A 16,756-nucleotide genomic window follows, 5' to 3' on the forward strand; every position below is an offset into this window, starting at 1 on the left:
TTCAGGGAAAGAAGGTTACATACATACATAGTGTTAGCAGTAGTACTAGTGTTATCGGCTGTAGTACTAATACTATTAGTACTAATAGTAGTAATATTAGTAGTGGTTGAAGTATAGAGCAATATAAAAACTAATAGTACTCTTTAAGTTAGTAAGAGACTTTTTAGTATTAGTAATGGTAGTAGTAGTTGTACAAGTATTTGAAAGAGCAATCTACAAAACAGCTTCATTCTGAGATTCATGGTTAAGGTACAGATACTCATTGAGGCTTTTATTTTGAAAGGATGGAATTGGGAAAGGTGGAGTTGGGAGACAGAATGTTTGTTATTCAAACTAAGAAGTTATTAATTGATAGGCCTCATCAAACATTACAGTAAGAATTCCCTCCATGGGGGGTAGAAAGAGAGAAAACCAGAAAGATGGAGGGAGGAAAAGAGAAAGGAAGTAAAAGAGAGAGAAGGGGTAAGGAATGGAGAGAGGGTGAGGAAGGGAGAGAGAGCGGGAGAAAGAGACAGAGATAGGGAGAGAGACAGAGTGAGTGATAAATAGTAAGGAGGTGGGGGTGGGGGGCAGCGAGGGGTTTCAGGATGTTGGTCTGTTGACAGAAAGCATAGCTGCGTCATGGGACTCCACTAATCAGCCGTTATGATTCAGCTGTGTGAGACCGACAGAGTGGAGCGCGTGTGTAAATATCCACAGCAACGAAGCACCTGGGTTCATTAACGAGCTGATCAGAGGATCAAAGGGCAGAGAGCATAACAGCGATTTACACCGAATTCTATGGAAGTAAATCTGTGCCATCGGGGGTTGAAATAAAAAGTTGATTGAATTTCTAGCACTGAATATTTATGCATTGAAATTATGTACCTGAATGTTTTTCAACATTAAAACACCGCAAAAAAATTCAACCTAAAAAAAAAATATGTTGAAATATTCGAAATGGAGGCTACAATATTCAACCGCAAAAAATTCAACCTTGGCACACCAACATGCGGAGGCTACAATATTCAACCCAAATAAATTCAACCTTGGCACACCAACATCCGGGACACTAAGGAAGAGCAATCGATTCTAGATTCAAGATCAGGAGCCTGCGTCAAGCTAAAGGAGCGAGCACCCAAAACACCTTCGGCTTCGGATTGTATCCATGTCCAATAATAACGGGACTTTAACTCTTCTTCATGCCATCAGTGTGGCAACGTATGAAGAAATACATAAAAGAACATATAATGTTCACCCTAAACCAAAACGTTTGCTTGCCACTGACGATATACAACTCTATTAAAATATACAAATCAACTAAAATCCCTTAGACTCGGTTGGCCGAGTGTGTAGCACAGCCGCTCTGTGGCACAATGTTATTTTGCGCGACACGGTTCGAATCCCGGTTGTGGCGGACTTTTAATAAATGTTCTTTTATGTATTTCTTCATACGTGGCAGTGACGTAGTGCTCACTTATACAATCGTAATCGCTGCAATGGATATGGGATGCATTTTTGAACATTTTCAGAACAATATGTTTGCAAATGTGTGACGACTCAAGTGACGGAGGCAGACAACACCTGCCTGCCGGGGGGAAACAAACACGCACCCGTAGCCAAACCAGTAGTTCAAAAACCAGTAGGCACGTAACACCGTCACTGAAAAATGGGTTCTCGTTTCAGACTTTACGAGCAAATACAGGATCCCTTTGAGATAAATTCTAAAGCCTCGCATTAAGACGTACATCCCTTTACGTAAGACTCTGCGCTACTTGCAGGTCGCTGTGTTGTGCCAGATCCTCAATAAAGTTTACCCATGGTCATGAAGACTCATTTAACGTTACGTGGACTTTGAATGTCGCTTAATACCCAACTGAGATCGGCTTGTGCCGCTGTGAAAAAGGATCCTTCCACCGACGCTACTGCGGTTATTCCTGCATGTCCTGTCGGGTTTATGCGTCTGCACGCTCCGCTAAAGCCGCTGCCGCTGCCCCCCCCCCACTACGATACAGCGGCTCATCTGCCTCTTCAAGCGCGTTCCTGGTTTTCAAAACTCCGCCAATCACTCCTAACAGCTTGTCCAAGGATCTCAGCATTATTAAATGAATTCAAAACTAGAAGAAGAGGCGTATTGTGAGCGGCTGTACGCTCTCGTTTAACTTCCGCTTAGTTCATGTCCAACACAGTCTGTTAATGTACAAATGTCAGCTGTCTATTACGGAATCTTACAGACACAAACCACACTGATGACATGAAGAAGAGTTAAAGCCCCGTTATTATTGGACATGTTTACAATCCAAAGCCGAAGGTGTTTTGGGTGCTCGCTCCTTTAGCTTGACGCACGCTCCTGATCTTGAATCTAGAATCGATTGCTCTTCCTTAGTGTCCCGGATGTTGGTGTGCCAAGGTTGAATTTATTTGGGTTGAATATTGTAGCATCCGCATGTTCGTGTGCCAAGGTTGAATTTTTTGCGGTTGAATATTGTAGCCTCCATTTCGAATATTTCAACATTTTTTTTTTTTAGGTTGAATTTTTTTGCGGTGTTTTAATGTTGAAAAACATTCAGGTACATAATTTCAATGCATAAATATTCAGTGCTAGAAATTCAATCAACTTTTTATTTCAACCCCCGATGGCACAGATTTACTTCCATAGAATTCACACCTCAAAAAAAAGGGAAAGAGTTCGGGGAGGAGGGGGAGTGGAGAGAAAGAAAGGAAGGTTCTGGAATGTCCTCTGTAAGACCTGAATATCTTCAGTTCCTGTCAGACTGCACTAATCAGCTAATACGGATCAGCTGTGAGTCACAGACAGAGCCGGTGTCTGTGAGTAACCTTGACAACAGAGCCCCTGCCATCACTAACGAGCTCTAAGGGCAGAGAGAGACAGCGATTTACACAGAATCCCCACCTCAAACAAATGTCCTCTGATGCAAAAAATGGGTATCCAAAAAATAATGTGATTTTGAGAGACCCAAGGCTCTACTGGTTTACATGTCTCTCCGGTACTTAAAACAGCTCTGGTGGCAGTTTTCTAAACGTGTACCTTCTGTTTTTTTTTAGAAATATGTCACCAGATTTCTATTAGAGCCTATGGGGCTGGAGACAGACTGTCTCACTTTCCTCAGCTCCTCAGGCAAAAAGTAAATAACTGAGACCCACATGAGTCCGACCAGCACAAGCACGGCATCGCTTTGATACAAAATTAAACCTGAAAAGTTGATATTGTGGCCGTGAGGGCACAAGTGCTCCTACTCTGCTCTCACTCTACCCTTCCGAACTCCTCAATCTAGCTGAAAAGTCATAGCACCCCTCTCTTGAATGAGCTGAACATTTTAACATTTGAACGGTTTTAAAAGCTGAAAGTATGAAGCAGTTGAAACGCGGCACATTTTTTTGAACATAAAATAATTATTCATAGTATGTATGCAGTGTCATAAGTACATCTCTGACTAACAAACCAAATCGTTTAAAAATTGGTTGAAAATTGAGCAAGTTATGGTTATTTAAATAGTACACTTATCACTACCAACACAATGTTATGAGTGAGCGAGCTCACCCTACCAAGATGTCCGCCATGTGCGGATGTTCAACGCGGACGAGACATCTAGCCTTTATATATGTCTATTGGATATTCCACTAATGTCTCTTAATCTTGTGGAAGCCCATTTCCGACTACAAAAAAATAAGTATTAGAAAGTCGACTTAATGACTTTAAGATATGCACATGCGCAGCTTGTTTTTGACATCACAGTCTTTAGTGTTTTAACAACTCCTCCCTGATGAGCTATTGAACCGGGAAGTCTGAATCTGTGAATTGCCAACTTTATCGAACTGTAAACATTCTACGGACACTTGCACCCATTCACTCCACACCTCACAACAAACAGGGAGGGACAGGGACGTCTGATGTACAGTGGTTCTCTTTTAGCATAGTCTAATTATCTTCGGTATTTCTGAGTCTAAGATGAATCAAACTTATAGGGAAATTAAATACATTGTATTTCATCTGTAGTTCTCGTTACGATTGAAAGGTCCCGAAGAGGGTTCTCTCTTGATGGAACCAGTGTTGCTAATTCCTCAACGCTGCTGAATCAGCGCAGAGTTTGCGCATGCGCGTGTGACTTTCAGTCAGGACGTGACGTATGTCTCCAGTGCTCTGACTGCATCTGGACTGCTGCAAGCCACAAGGTTTCTGTAAGACTTGCTAAGGACAGTAAGTGCAAAACAATACGTACTTTCACGAAAAACTCTCCAATAAAACCAGATCGCTTTTGTCAAAAAGTTGCCATTTGAAAATATCTGTTTTTTTAAAGCGAATATTCAAACATTTTTTAGCTATATGGACAGCCCTACTGTGCACCAGTAGTTGACTAAACACAGATATAGTTTCATCCATCCATGTACACAGCAATTCTCATCAGTTCACCATTTGATGGAATATTTGATAATGCAGGTAATAATATAGCTAATATTTTAATCAAAGTGGTTTGTGGTCGATGGTTGCTCTTGGCTCTGATATTTATTTTAGACGTATTGTGTTGCTTCAGTGAAGGCAGAGCAGAGACCGTTTAGGAGACGCAGACGTGTTCACATCTCCACCAGTAGGTTGCAGAATACGTCCAAACCATCGATTTAATTATATTTCATGGTGTTTAAGTTATCTATTTAGGTTATTACAGATTCTGTCTCTAATACGGTTTATTCATTTGGCATTTTTTGACCATTGTTGTATACATCTTGTTATTTATTTAATTTAAGAACCAAACAAACCAACGAAGAGGGATTATTTGTGTCAGTACGGGGGGTGCGTGGGCAAGGAGGGAGGACGCAGATGCGGAGTATTGATGAAAAATAAAAGGACTTTAATCGTCAAAAATCAAAATCGCTCCAACCAAAAAAGAGCAGGAAGGAGGAGAAAACTAAACGGACAAGAAAAACAGGGACCCACACAAGACAAGAGACTCACAGTGCTTGAATACACAAGGGAGGTGCAGGTGATTGGACACAGGTGGAAACGGTCAGGCACGGCAGACAATCACAGGGGAAGACAGGACAAGGCAGGAAGTGAAGTTACCCAGGAACACAAGAGACATTGAACTACAAAATAAAACAAGACAAGAACCCAAACCGTGACAATTTGTTGACAATGTAATTGACAATAACAATTAAACAATAAATTGACAATGACAATTAAACAATAGAGTTTTGGTTTATTTCTATTAAACGTTAAGAACAATTAACCTACATCATTATCTGTCACCCTTCAATCCTGAATGTAATGGTTCAACTGAAGATTATGTCCATTTTACTTCCACCTCAAGCCAGATTTTAGGGCAGCTTCTCGATTGCACAGAGAAATTTTAGTATCTCCAGTTATGACCATAGGTGAGGGTAGGAATGAAGATTGACAGGTAGATCGAGAGCTTTGCCTTCCGGCTCAGCTCTCTTTTCGTCACAACGGTGCAGTAAAGCGAGTGCAATACCGCCCCCGCTGCTCCGAATCTCCAGCCAAGCTCACACTCCACCTTCCCCTCACTCGTGAACAAGACCCCGAGGTACTTGAACTCCTTCATTTGTCAAAACCGAAAGAACTAGGTCACAGGTACAAGCGGCCAAAATGGGTTTCTTGAGGAGAGTGGTGGGAAGCTCAGCCATTCGTGAGGAGATTGGAGTAGAGCCGCTGCTCCTTTGCGTTAAAAGGAGCCAGTTGAGGAGGTTTGGGAATCTGGTAAGGATGCCCCCTGGGCGCCTTCCTTGGAAGGTGTTCCAGGCACGTCCAGCTGGGAAGAGGCCCTTGGGAAGACCCAGGACTAGGTGGAGAGATGATATCTCTGCACTGGTCTGGGAATGCCTTGACATCCCCCAGTCAGAGCTGGTAGATGTGGCCCGGGAAAGGGAAGTTTGGGGTCCCCTGCTTGAGCTGTTGCCCCCGCGACCCGACCCCGGATAAGCGGTTGAAGATGGATGGATGAATGGATATCCCCAGTTACTGCGCCAGCGCAGCCGGATGCATCAGTAGCTGCAGAGCAATACCAACAAGATGTGGGCTCACTTACACGAGTGTCACACCAATAAAGCGCTCAGGACCAGGAAGCTACAGAGATGGAATGTGCTTTAACCCAGATGTTGGTGTACTGCTGGACAGTGCTCTTAATAATGCCACACTTTTTCAAGAGGACTCAAATGCCTGATTGATGTTAGAAGAAGACACTGTCAGCACTTATATTTATCTCTTGTAAATAGGTCAAATATAGAGTGTGAAATGATGCCATGCTCCCCTGGAGCAAAACTTGCCGGTTTATCCAAAAAATAATGTGATTTTGAGAGACACAAGACTCTTCCGAAGGCATGAGTAAAGTTTTCATGTCTCATGTGTTTTAAAACTGCTCAACTAGCAGTTTACAAATGTACCTTCTATTTTTATTTTTTTTAAATGTCGGCATGTAATGTATTGAAGCCTAGACTTTGTCTCACTCTTGGGCTCCTCATGCAAAAAGTAAATAACTGTTGGATTCCATATGAGTGCGACCAGCACAAGCACGGCATCGTTTTAATCTAGAAATGAAGCCTGAAATATGAATATTGTGGCTGTAAAGGAAAAAGTGCCTTTTTTTTTTACCGAATTCGGACTTTGCTCACACTCACACAGGTTTCCGGAACATTCCAAAGCTGCACTCTAACTTAGAAACGGACCCACAAACTAATGAAACATAATTAGTGATTATGAAAAAAGTAGAATAGACATCAACAAGCTTTTTTTATAAAATTGTGTCAACATTTTAAAGTTTAAATGGTGTCTCTAGCTGAAAGCTGAAAAAGTTGAAAGTTGAATATGGAATTAAATCTGTGTCATCGGGTTTTGAAAGAAAAAGGTGATTTAATTTAGAGCACTGAATATTTATGCATTGAAATTATGTATGTGAACGTTAAAAGACTGCAAAAAATTAAACCGCAAATAATTCAAAGTTAAATTATTGAACCGCAAATAATTGAACCGCAAAAAAATTCAAGCACAACATCCGGGACCTCAAGGAAGAGCAATCGATTCTAGATTCAAGATCAGGAACATGCGTCAAGCAAAAGAAGCGAGCACCAAACTTCGGCTTGTCAGCAGCATGGTGACAGGATTGTAGCGGATTGTCCAATAATAACGGGGCTTTAACTCTCCTTTATGCCATCAGTGTGGCAAAGTATGAAGAAATACATAAAAGAACATATAATGTTCACCCTGAACCAAAACGTTTTCTTGCCACTGACGATATACAATTTTATGACAAGTATATAAATCAGCAGACCATCCTACAAGCTCAGTTGGCCGACAGCGTAGCGCAGCCACCCAACGACATGTTATTTTGCTTGACAGGGTTCGAATCCAGGTTAAGGCGAACTTTTAATAAAGGTTCTTTTATGTATTTCCTCATACGTGGCAGTGTAGTGCTCACTTATACAATTGTAATCGCTGCAATGGATATGGGATGCATTTTGAATATTTTCAGCAATATGTTTGCAAATGTGTGACGACGCAAGACATCTGCTGCTGTCGGGGGAAAACAAACATGCACGCGTAGCCGAACCAGTTCAAAAACCAGTAAACACGTAAAACCAATGGGTTCTCGTTTCAGACTTTATGAGAAAATACAGGAACCCTTTGTGTTCATTTCTAAAGCCTCGCATTAAGATGTACTTCCCTTTATTTAAGACGCTGTGCTACTTGCAGGTCGCTGTATTGTGCCAGATCCTCAATAAAATCTACCCATGGTCATGAAGATACTCATTTAACGTTACATGGACTTTGCATGCCGCTTAATACCCAACTGAGATCGACGTGCCGCTCTGAAAAAGGATCCTTCCACCGAACACTTTCCGCACTCGGCGCTACTGCGGTTATTCTTGCATGTCCTGTCGGGGTTATGCGTCTGCACGCTCCGCTAAAGCCGCTGCTCCCCTTCCCGCTACGCTACAGGCTCATGTGCGCTCTTCAAGCGCATTCCTGGTTTCAAAACTCTGCCAATCCCTCCTAACAGCTTGTCGAAGGATCTCAGCATTATTAAATTAATTCAAAATTAGAAAAAGAGGCATATTCTGACCGGCTGGACGCTCTCGTTTAACTTCCGCTTAGTTCATGTCCAATACAGTCTGTTAATGTACAAATGTCAGCTGTCTATTACTGAATCTGACAGACACAAACCACACTGATGGCATAAGGAAGAGTTAAAGCCCCGTTATTATTGGACATGGCTACCATCCGGTCAAATATTCAGTGCTATAAATTCAATCACCTTTTTCTTTCAAAACCCGATGACACAGATTTACTTCCATAGTTAAAGGAGTTTTGAGAGGATTTGAAGAAATGCGCTCCGATACACCTTGGCAGTTAGACAAACTCTTTTCCAACATCACAACTCTGAAGACTGCGTTGTCCACAGGTTTACTGACATGAGTAAAACTAAAACACACAAAAGACATAATAAACACAAACGAAATGCATTGTCTTCGACCGCTACTTTTATATATTTACTGCTGTTTACTTCTAGTTATTTATTAAGTCATATGAACTTTAATGACAGCCATAGCCAAACAGTTACATTACATTATTACATTACATGTCATTTAGCTGATGCTTTTATCCAAAGCGACTTACAATAAGTGCATTTCCACATAGGGATACAAACTCAGAAGAACAAGTAACAAGAAAGTACAATTTTCATCAAATAAGCAGTTTGAAAACATGTTATAGAAAAGTTTAAGTGCTACGATTTGTTACTGCTAGGGTTTGCTAGTGTTTTAGTCAAGGTATAGTCTAAAAAGGTGTGTCTTGAGTTTTCGACGAAAGATGTAGAGGCTCTCTGCAGTCCTGATGTCATCGGAGAGCTCATTCCACCATCTGGGAGCCAGGACAGCGAAGAGTCGCGATCTCGCCGAGTGCTTTTCTCTCAGTAAGGGAGGAACAAGCAGATTGGAAGATGCAGATCGGAGTGTGCGGGTTGGGATGTACGGTTTCACCATGTCCTGGATGTAGACTGGACCCGATCCATTCACAGCATGGTACGTCAGTACCAATGTTTTGAACTGGATGCGGGCAGCCACTGGTAACCAGTGAAGAGAACGAAGAAGTGGTATGGTGTGGGAGTATTTCGGAAGGTTGAAGACCAGTCGAGCTGCTGCATTCTGGATAAGCTGCAGTGGTCAAATGGCAGTAGCCCGGAGAACTGCCAGGAGAGAGTTACAGTAGTCAAGGCGGGAGATGATAAGAGCCTGAGTCGGTACCTGCGACACCTTCTGATTGAGAAGGGGTCGTATTCTCGTGATGTTGGCAGTCAGGGAGAGTTGGGAGTCGAGTATCACGCCGAGGTTCCTAGCAGTCAGAGTGGGCGTTAACAGTCAGGTCTTGAGTGCAAGATTCAGGTGATGACCGGACATCCACTGGGAGATGTCAGTCAGACATGTGGAGATCCGTGCTGCCACCTGAGTGTCCGAGTAGGGGAAGGAGAGAATTAGTTGTGTGTTGTCGGCATAGCTGTGATAGAAAAAAACATGCGAGCAAAAGACGGAGCGAAGGGAGTTGGTGTAAATTGAGAAGAGGAGGGGACCCAGGACGGAGCCCTGAGGAACTCCAGTAGTAAGAGGACAAGGTTCCGACACCGATCCTCTCCAAGTTACCCGGTAGGTGCGACCATCAAGGTAGGATGAGAGAAGAGAGAGCGCGGAACCTGTGACACAAAGTTCCTGAAGGGCCGAGAAAAGGGTCTAGTGGTTTACTGTGTCGACTGCTGCAGAAAGGTCCAGAAGAATGAGGACGGAGGAGAGAGAGGCGGCTCTAGCAGCGTGGAGTTGCTCCGCGACAGCGAGGAGAGCAGTCTCTGTGGAATGGCCCGCCTTGAAGCCTGACTGGTGGGGGTCAAGGAGGTTGTTACTATGGAGATAGGAGGAGAGTTGGTTAAAGTTGGCTCGTTCAATAGTTTTGGACAGGAAGGGAAGAAGAGATACCGGTCTGTAGTTGTTTTCTTCAGAAGGGTTGAGGGTGGGTTTCTTCAGGAGTGGGTTAACTCTTGCCTCCTTCAAAGTGTTGGGGAAAAAGCCAGATAACAGAGCATTGTTAATGAGTCAAGTGAGGAAAGGAAGATCGGGGGCAATCAACTGTAAAACGTGGGATGGAATGGGGTCGAGGGGGTAGGTGGTGGGACGGGCAGAGGTTAGTACATAATTCGTGACATGTTTTGTTAATATCACTATCAACACTATTACCTTGCTATCACCCGCTGATCAACAACTGAATACGCAAAAAAAGAATGTTACAGTTTGTTGTTTGTTTGTCACAATTGTGGTACTTGTGGTACTAGCAGTAGAAGAAGTAAGTACTAGTTTCACTAGTATTTGAAAGTGTGTACCTATTGTTGAGGTACAGATAATCTTCTTGATGGAGCAAAAGTGGTGTGATTAGCTGTCATCCTTTGCCTTGACTGAACGAAGGTGATCCTACATTTCATTGACTTTTTGCAGGTCTTTTGCACCTCGGCAATAGCCTAGTGTTGGTGGATTCCGTTCATGAAACCACAGACTGAGGTTTGAATTCCAGCCCCAAGAGTGATTTATTTAGTCTCTTTTTGACCCGCGTGTCAGATAACAGAGCATTGTTAATGAGACAAGTGAGGAAAGGAAGATCGGAGGCGATCGACTGTAGAATGTGGGATGGAACGGCGTCGAGGGGGCAGGTGGTGGGACGGGCAGAGGTTACCAAGGTGTAATGGTAAAATGCTTTAACTCTGCATTATCAATGTACAATGCTTTAACTTTGTATTATCAATGTGCAAACTGTCTGAACTGAGTGGAAAATTACTGGCTGGGTCAAACTGAGTGGCACCGGACGACTGTTACACGCATGCTCTCTGCGGTTTGTACTTCCTGTCTCGTCTGCCCCTGCGTTCACCCGACGACCTTCTGATCACCCTATAAGGCATGGCCCCCCTGTTACGTTTTGGGGGTGTTTGTGTTGGTTTGTGTCCTGTCTCTCCATGTACAGGAAATCTGCAGGCAAGATGGCTACCCTTCAACCAAGGTGCAGCCGATTGGATACGACCGACCTGGACTCCTCCCCTTCATTATTGGATGCAGCTGGTGCAGGTCTATAAAGACCTGTCATTGTAGATCGTGGAGGGATGGAGTTTGCAGCTCTGATGGCAGAGCGATTCTGGTGGCTCGCTGGTGTCCTCTCTCATGGTTCTGTGTTTATTTCCGTCGTTGGGGTTTGTGAGTATCTTGTTCAGAGAGAGAGAGAGAGAGAGAGTTTTTGTTTGTTAAAAAAGGTAGCCTCAGAGCGTGGGCTCTTTGGTTTAGTGTGTATGTTACATTTGTTTTGTATACCGTTTGTTATTTGAGTTAAACATTTTTTCTTCCTGTGTTGCAAGGGGAGGGGAAAGGGGATATTGTTAGGGAAGAGACCCATGGGTATACACCACCCGTAGCTGACTGCCTGTCTAGATACACTAGGCAAGACCTGGGCGGACCACTCCCTGTACTTTTGGTTAGCGGGCCTCATCCGTGCCCGAGGTAGAGTAAAGGGGGGGGGGATTTAAGTTAGTTAGGGAAGTGTTCACCCTTTTTGCTTGTTTCTTTGCTTTGGTCTCGCCCAGCCCCTTTTCCCCTGAACATTTGTTTGGTTTTTCCTTTTAAGGAGAGAATAAACCTCCTATTTTGTTTACACCGTTTGTCTGTGTGTCTGTAGTCGTCACTCACACCACGACCCCATACCTCTGGTCGCCGCGTTCATCAGGGCTCATGTTTGCAGGGGTTGCGCTCCCTTACACCTAGACTAAGGGAGACGTAACAAGTGGGGGCTCGTCCGGGATCGTCAATCTCCCGACTTCCCTGTGAACACGAGGTCCTGGTGGGTGCTGGTGCGAAGGTGTGGTGTTGTAGTGTGATTTCAGCAACAAGTTGCTAGTTTGGTTTGTAGTAGTAGTGCTGGCGTGTACCTACTAGAATGGCTGCTCCAGCACTGGCGGTTTTTCTAGCGGCTCCATCCTTTGACCAGCTGGGAGGGATGCGCAGGTCAGAGTTATTCGCCGTCGCCGATCATTATAAAATCTCCGTCCCAAGGCAGGCCCTCAAGGCAGAGATGTTAGAGTTGATAAAAAAAGGGTTGGTTCACCAGGGGGTTTGTGAGGGGATGGACGAGGGCAGTGAGGCCTCAGGTGAAGAGTCTGGGGATGAAAAGACTGTGGATGCACTGCTGGGTGATGAACAGGGGTTGGGGGCCGCTGCACCAGTGGTTTTACCTAGGGCCGACCTTTCGCCTCGTTCCTCTGTTGGGTCCAGAAGTGCTGCGGCTAGGCTCGAGTACCGGCTGGCTCGCCTAGAGATGGAACGAGAGGAGAGGGAAAAGGACAGACAATTTGAACTTAGAAAGAAAGAAATAGATGCAGAGAAAGAGGTGCGAATCAGGCAGCTCGAGTTAGAGGCTGGTGTTGGGGTTCCGTTAGCTCCCAACCTTGGTCGGTTTGAGGTGAGCAAGAATATTGCTGTGGTGCCGCCTTTCCGGGAGGCTGAAGTAGATTCATACTTTTCAGCATTTGAGCGTGTGGCTACGGCGTTGCACTGGCCACGGGAGGTTTGGTCCATCCTCCTGCAGTGCAAACTGTCTGGCAAAGCCCAGGAGGTTGTGGCGTCTCTCTCTCTAGAAGAGAGTGGGGATTACGAAATAGTTAAAGCAACTGTGTTAAGGGCCTACGAGTTGGTTCCAGAGGCATATAGACAACGTTTTAGGAACCACACAAAGCCTCAGACCCGCACTTTTGTAGAGTTCGCCAGGGATAAAGAGACACTATTCGATCGCTGGTGTGCGGCTAGCAAGGTCAAGACGTTTGCTGAGATAAGGGAGCTGGTCCTTTTAGAAGATTTTAAAAACCATCTACCTGACAGAATTGTTGTGCATTTAAACAAACAGAAAGTGCCGACTTTGTCTCGAGCCGCTGTGTTAGCGGATGAGTATGCTTTGACCCACAAAATAATGTTTACTGCACCGCGACAAGAGGCTCGACCGCCAACAACGCCTACAACAGCATCTCATGCCAGCCGTGTTTCTCTGGGTGAGACCAGATCTGCACAGGAGACACGTGAGTGTTTTTATTGTCATCGTCCCGGTCACCTCATAGCGGTGTGTCCGGTTCTAAGAAACAAGAAAGCACCGTCACCGGTGCGATCGAAAAGCATAAACTTAATACGTTCCATGTCTCAGACAAACAACAATAATACAAACGAGGGTGGGGAGAAGCCAGATCAGGTGTATGCTCCGTTTGTGTCAGGTGGGAATGTGTCTCTTACAGGGGAACCAGTTGGCCAAATGAGCGTCACCATACTGCGTGACACGGGGGCAGTCTTTAGTGCTAGCAGACAGCCTGCCCTGGTCCCATGGGTCATACTGTGGGTCAAACGTCCTTCTACAAGGACTCGGAGCAACCCCCATGTCTGTACCACTGCATTGGGTCTGGTTAAAGTCCAAACTAGTGTCGGGACGTTTTCGTGTTGGCGTGGTACCAACTCTGCCGGTGGAGGGAGTCACATTTCTGCTTGGGAATGACATTGCCGGTGGCCATGTAACACCCATGTTAGAGGTGGTGGACACACCTACCCTGGAACCTACGGACGACATTTTAGTACAGGCTTACCCTCATGTGTTCCCAGCTTGTGTGCTTACACGGGCCCAGTCCCGTAGGTTGGGGGACGAGGTGGACCTGTCAGACTCGATTCTGGAGCGTGTGAACGTGGAGCCAGCCCAGTCCAGCATTTCCACTTCAATGAAAACGGCAATAGGTAAGAGTGGAAATGAATTCCAATTACACAATATATTGTCATCGATAACCTCACAGAGTATGATTAAGGCTCAGAAGGAAGACGTTAGTCTGAAGAAATGTTTTGATTGTGTAGCGATTTCTGAGGAAGCAAACACAAAAGAGGTGTCTTACTTCATGGAGGCTGGTGTTCTTATGCGCAGGTGGGCAGCGCAGGGCAACGTTCGGGGTTTAGGGGTTGTCAAGCAGGTGGTCGTTCCTAAACCATTCAGACAGCAAGTGTTATCCCTAGCACACGACCCTGCTTGGGCTGGGCACCTAGGAATAACAAAGACTTATGACAGAGTCCTTTGCCACTTTTTCTGGCCAGGTCTAAAGTCAGATGTTGTGGAGTTTTGTAATACCTGTCATGGATGCCAACTAACAGGAAAAGCGAACCAGGTCATCCCTCGGGCGCCACTGCATCCGATTCCTGTGCTGGGAGAACCGTTCAAACGGGTAATCGTGGATTGTGTGGGTCCTTTACCAAGAACGCGGAGTGGTAACCAATACCTTTTAACAGTGATGTGTAGTGCTACTCGGTATCCGGAGGCTATTCCCCTCCGTACCATCACAGCCAAGACTGTAGTTAAGGCCCTGATCAAGTTTTTCTCTACATTTGGCTTACCGAAAGTACTTCAGTCAGATCAAGGTTCAAATTTTATGTCAAAACTGTTTGTAACCTCTCTAAAAGAATTGGGTATTACTCACCAGGTCTCGAGTGCGTATCATCCGGAAAGCCAGGGAGCACTCGAGCGGTGGCACCAGACCCTCAAATCGATGCTCCGAAAATACTGTATGGATAATCCAAATTGGGATGAGGGAGTGCCATTTGTGTTATTTGCTAGTAGGGAAACAGTGCAAGAGTCGTTAGGTTTTAGCCCTGCTGATTTAGTGTTCGGACATACACTAAGAGGACCGTTGAAGGTTCTGAAGGAAAACGTTTTGTCCCCCACGTCTGTCAGTGCCCCTAAGAATGTAATGGACTTCGTTTGCCAGATGAGGGAGAGGCTACATGCAGCCTGCGCAATAGCTAAAGAGTCCCTCTCGACTGCACAGAAGCGTATGAAAATGCGTTATGATGAGGGGACGGTTGAGCGTTCGTTTGTGCCGGGAGAGCTAGTTCTAGCATTGTTGCCCGTTCCAGGGTCGTCTCTCTCAGCCCGTTTCTCAGGTCCATATGTGATTGATAGTAAACTCAGCGATACTAACTATGTAATAAAGACCCCAGACCGTAGGCGTTCGTTACGGACATGTCACATTAACATGTTGAAAGCATACCGTACACGAGGTCCTTCTAACACTCTCTCCAATAAGCCCATCCAGCCCGCTGTCTCTTCAGTGGCCACTGTTGCGCTGCAGGCGGGGGCGTACCTGGAGGATGACCCGGAGGACGGTCTGGAGTTAAGACATGCAGTGAAACCGGGTGAATGTATGGGTAATACAGAAATGTTGGGAAAGTTACCATCCCTTTTGAAACATTTGGAATGTGAGCAGTCTCAAGAGCTGGTGTCCTTGATTAACTCCTACCTCACGTTGTTTCATGACGTACCTGGATGTACCACGGTTTTGACACACGATGTTGATGTAGGAAACGCGACCCCCATCCGTCAACACCCGTACCGGGTAAATGCATTTAAGAGGGAGAAGATGAAAGGTGAGATTGAGTACTTGTTAAAAAACAACATGGCCAAAGCCAGTAACAGTGCTTGGAGTTCACCTTGTATCCTAGTCCCAAAACCAGACGGCACATCCCGGTTGTGCACAGACTATCGGCGAGTTAATGGTGTTACTGCACCAGACTCTTATCCGTTACCTCGAATAGAAGATTGCATCGACAGCATCGGCTCCGCGGTGTTTGTCACGAAGTTAGACCTGTTGAAAGGGTATTGGCAAGTGCCTCTAACCCCTCGTGCCTCGGAGATTTCTGCGTTTGTGACCCCTGACAATTTCGTGCAATATACTGTAATGCCTTTTGGCATGTGCAATGCCCCAGCTACGTTCCAACGCCTAGTAAATACTGTGTTTGCCGATGTTCCTAACTGTACCGCATATATCGATGACGGCGTAATATATTCGTCAACTTGGGCCGACCATATCGCTACGCTAGACATGGTGTTTGAACGTTTAGAAAAAGCATCCCTGACGTTAAACCTGGCAAAGTGCGAGTTCGGAAAAGCTACAGTTACATACCTTGGAAAACAGGTGGGACATGGGCAGGTTCGGTTGCTAGCTAGCAAGGTGGAAGCCATAGCTAGTTTCCCCGCCCCTGTTACGCGCCGTGAGCTTCGCCGTTTCCTAGGTATGGTGGGTTATTACCGTACGTTTTGCAAAAACTTTTCGACGGTGGTAGCTCCCCTCTCTTCGCTTTTGTCACCAAAGGTTCCGTTTAAGTGGTCTCCGGAATGTGAGCATTCGTTCAATTCCGCGAAGCTACTCCTGTGTACTGCCCCGGTGCTTGCAGCCCCTGATTTTAGCAAACCTTTTAAAATGGAGGTTGACGCTAGCGCCGTGGGCGCAGGCGCCGTCCTCTTACAGGAGGACGGTGAAGGGATCGATCGACCCGTTTGTTTCTTTTCAAAAAAATTCAGTGACTGTCAGACAAGGTACTCCACCATCGAGCAGGAGACATTGGCTTTGTTATTAGCCCTTCAATTTTTCGAAGTGTACGTACGGCTCATGTTTGCAGGGGTTGCGCTCCCTTACACCTAGACTAAGGGAGACGTAACACCCCCTCTGATAACAACACAAAAGAGGAACCAGTTCGACATGAAGGCAAGCAAACTCCTTATATGAACTTGCCCGTGCATTTTGAGAAAGCAGAAGTTAGTTCAACATGAACGCCAACAACTCCTTATATGTACTTGCCCGCGCGTTTGGGGAAGCAGATCTATGCTACATAAACTGTACGTTTCCCCTCCACTCCTTATGACATCTTGCACGCT

Source organism: Pungitius pungitius, chromosome 10, assembly GCF_949316345.1.
Source record: "Pungitius pungitius chromosome 10, fPunPun2.1, whole genome shotgun sequence".
NCBI lineage: Eukaryota > Metazoa > Chordata > Actinopteri > Perciformes > Gasterosteidae > Pungitius > Pungitius pungitius.